General features: G+C 61.4%; 1 protein-coding gene across 5 annotated transcripts in view; it reads right to left on the bottom strand.

The window, feature by feature from the left end:
* CBFA2T3 (CBFA2/RUNX1 translocation partner 3) overlaps nt 1–3,889 on the bottom strand; it is a 58,032-nt gene that overhangs the window by 24,762 nt on the left and 29,381 nt on the right. The window lies entirely within an intron of this gene.

Here is a 3,889-nt window from a genome sequence, read left to right as displayed (position 1 = left end):
GACATGCGACCTCCAGGCGCTCGCACGCTGCCTCTGACATGCGACCTCCAGGTGCTTGCACGCTGCCTCCAATATGCAACCTCCAGGTGCTCGCATGCTGCCTCTGACATGCAACCTCCAGGTGCTTGCACAACGCTGCCTCCGTGGCCTTCCTCCCTTGGGCCAGTGAGCAGGGGCAGCAGCACAGCTCACTGGAAAGGCCTGCATGAGGAGCTGCAGCTGGGGGCAGTGACCCCACGTCTGCCCCCAGACCCGGATGCCGAGCCATGTTTAAACCCATGTGGTGCGTCAGTGCAGCCAGGCTGCCGCCCGTGGAGAGGCGCTGGAGCCCGAGGGGGCTTTCTGCTGCCAATAGCCACCGGCTGCAGGGAAGACAGGAAACAGATGCGCTGGGCAGTGACAGGGGAGTGATGACAGGCAAGCTCTGGAAGAGCTCAGGTGTCTGCACCGCTTCGCTGCCTCCCAGCGCCAGAGCCGCTCCCTTCCCAGAGCCCGGGAAGATGAGGCAAAATGTGTTGCATGGCTGCAGCCGCCCAGACAAGGTCTATATAGGGAGAGCCATCAGCCTGGGAGCCTAACCCGAGTACATGCCCCCTGTCCTGTAGCTCTGGGTGCACAGACTTGGTTCTTGTGGCTTCAGTGCACCGTACCCAGCGTGACCCAGCACGGCCAAGCTGCAGGGAGACCCTGATTTTGGTGCCTCTGGCTCCACATGGCTCCAATACAAGGGCTCCCGCCAGGCCTTTCCAGCAGCTTAAGCTGCCCCTTTGCAGGAGGGACATGGGTGAAATTTATCCAGCGTTAAAGCAGGGAGGGACTTCTCCCCCGGCATCTGCAGTAACTCCCTGTGTGCCTGCTTTTACCCACGGTAGAGGGTAGATACTGCTCCTAGCTTAGCCCTCACTGAGCATGGGGGAAGCTACCAGGGTTTAACATCCACCCATGGCGGGAGAAGTGCATGCATGCATGCAGGCAGCAAAATCCTTGCCCCGTTTGTCCTGCAGCAAATGGACTGTGTCCATCCCCGCATCCTGCCGGCACCGCTTCTCATGGGGGCAGAGACAGGGGAGCCCCTATGTCCCAGCCCAGCTTGGCTTCTCCCCACCCATGCCAGCCTCGCAAATGCGACCACATCGCCAGTGGCGGCGGTCAGCAACGGCCCTGCCAGTCCCCCGAGCTGCGCAGGTCTTCTCCTCTCTTTGGGCTGGTCCAAGCTGAGGGACCGTGTGCCTAGTGGTTAGAGACCCTGAGCTGCGATTCCAGCTGCAGCTGAGCTCCTGCCTCCCCTATCATCACGGGGCCTCTGCCATGCTCTGCCCTGCTTCTGCATTACAGAGCCCGGTGACATGCAGGAAGGCAACGCGTGGGCCTGGCTTTAGAAAGACACGTGCGCATGTGCATGCATGCATGTGTGCACACCAGTCTTGAGCTTGCAAACCACCTGTGATGAAAAGCACAGGCCCGGAGGTGGGGGAAGTGTTGCTAACTGCAGGGAATCCCGTGCTAAGATCTCCCTGCCTGCATCCCAGCCGGCTCCAGCTGTGGCCAGACTGCTCCCACACCGCTGGAGGGGGTGGGTCTGGCTCTTCCCGGGACCTCCAGAGTAGCAGCCCCACGACTCACAGCGCCAGGCCCTGGGGCAGCCCCTTTGCAAGGACTCCGACAGCCGAGGAGGCTGGCGGGTCTCTGTGCCCACGTCCCAGGAGCTGGGAGGCAGGTGGACGCGTCTCCCTCTCCGCCTAGGGCCGACGGTCCTCAGCCAGAGCCTTTCCAAAGGACTCATTCTGCAAAGGAGCTGAGCCTGCAATCATTACGGAGGGGCAAACTGGCCCCAGGAGCTGCTACGAAGTGGGCCTGATCCTGTGGGGTGCTGAGCATGCTCCGCTCTCAGAATCCGACCTTAGTTGTCTATTTGTGCCTGCCACTTTTGCCGCCCCATGCACATCTCGTATAAACCCGGCAGGTGAGGGGGTTCTGGGCAGGTCCGGGCACACACAGCCCCTTCCCTGGAGCCTCGAGGCTGGGCTGGGATACAGATCTTAGCATGGGATTCCCCGCAGTTAACAACCTCTTTGCCCATGCTCGTGGGCACCCGGCACGCATCTAGCAACGGGCACGCAACAAGACCACGAGGCGGTACAGTCTCTGCCCCGCACACCCTACCCCGGTCCCAGCCCCGCGGGGGGGCTCTGGGGCACGAAGCCCATCCCCGGACAAGGGGACACAAGCAGAGCAGAGTCGCCCAGTGCTGGAGCCCGGCTCCGACGTGGCCACGTCAAAGCTGGGCTGCGGAGGTGCGAGATGCACGCTGCACGGGTCTGCTTTGGCCCAGCCGACGCCACGACCGCCCCTGCCCGCGGGCTGGAAGACAGGCTCTCGCCCTCTGCTCTGTGGCTGGGCCAGCCGGCGCCTGCTCTCGACTTCGGAGCCAGTTTGGGGAGGAGAGGAAATTGTTCTAATTCTCTTAAAAGAAAAAGAAGCCGGAAAAAAAAAAGCCCCTCTCTGCTTTACAAGCCTTCCCTCACTATTGTTTATGTAAACAGGTAAATTGTTTCGTATCTCAATTAAAAACATCTGCCACATAAATGAATACCAATTAACTCATCCTGTTTTTAATTACTCTGTTAATTACACACAGGCAGCAGAAAGGATGGCATGGGAATAGGGAAAGCCTGCTTGCAAATGCCCCCTTCCCTCCCCCCCTCCCCCCCACCTTGCTCTTGGCAAGGATCCGAAATATGCCCAGATAATGATGGATTAAGGTGGTTGGTAAAACAATGGCTCGTAGCCAGCTCCGGGGATTTCAGCTCACTTCGCAACCTCCGGGCGCCGGCCGGCCGCCGGGCCGCATGGAGAGGCGTCCCCGTGCCCTGCACCTCGTGCACCCACCTGATGCTGGCTGAGCCCGCCCTACCCCGTGTCCAGGGCTCCCACCCGGCATCGCTCACCGGAGCATCGCCGTGCCCAATGCGGGGACCCGGCATCAGGCCAACCTCCTTGGGGACCCCCAGATGAGGGGGTGAAGAGGCAGAGGTGGGGATGCCAGTTCATCTCCTGCACCCCGAGACCAAGATTGCACGGCGGGCTCTGTGCCCCGGAGACCACGGGCTGACCGTCCCCGGAGCAGCTGCAGGTCCAACCCCTCCTTGCAAAGCCTGCAATTACCCCATGAGCCTGGGGATGTGCTGGGCACCTGATGCCCTGTGGTAAGTCTCCCCGCGCCTGCAATGACCTGCAGCCAGGCCAGGACGACCCACCCTGCAGCCTGGAGGAAAACATCCCTGCAGCACCCTCCCCACCACGCTCTCCGTCCCACCCGCTTAGTGCCTTAGACAGATGGGACGGAGAGCAAGACCGTCTGTGTTGTCTGTCTGTAACGGCAACTCAAGCAAGCTTTCCAGCCTGCACCACTGCCATCTCGGTGTAAGTAAACAATCTTTAAAACTACCGCTACGCGTCCGTGCCTAATTCCAGCTCGACGGCCTTCCCTCTCCGCCCCGGCATGCCCGGGCTGCTGGCCACAGCCCGCGTGCAGCGCGGAAAGGGCTCGGGGCGCTCCCGGCCCGCACATGGCGACGAGGACGGGATCGGGAGAGAGCTCGCTAGAACTGGAATTAGTTGAGAGTTGTCCTTGGCGCAGTGGGAAGCGCGGCGTGGCGAGCGTCGCTGAATTGGAGATGCACATTGCATACCACCAGGCGGGCGGAGCGGGCGAGAGGTACGTCAGCGGACGCTTTTCGCTGAGGAAAGAAGAGGGAGCTTCCGAGGACGAAGCCCTTGGAGGGGGAGAGGTGTATCTTCACCCCGTGGCGTTCGGGTGTATCATGGGCGATGAGCGGGTCTTGTTCAAGCCCCTCGATACCGTGTCCCTCGCCAAAGTCGACCCGGC

The sequence above is a fragment of the Alligator sinensis genome, unplaced genomic scaffold (genome assembly GCF_000455745.1).
Source record: "Alligator sinensis unplaced genomic scaffold, ASM45574v1 scaffold255_1, whole genome shotgun sequence".
NCBI classification, from domain to species: domain Eukaryota; kingdom Metazoa; phylum Chordata; order Crocodylia; family Alligatoridae; genus Alligator; species Alligator sinensis.
This window is presented reverse-complemented; position numbering and strand designations above follow the sequence as displayed.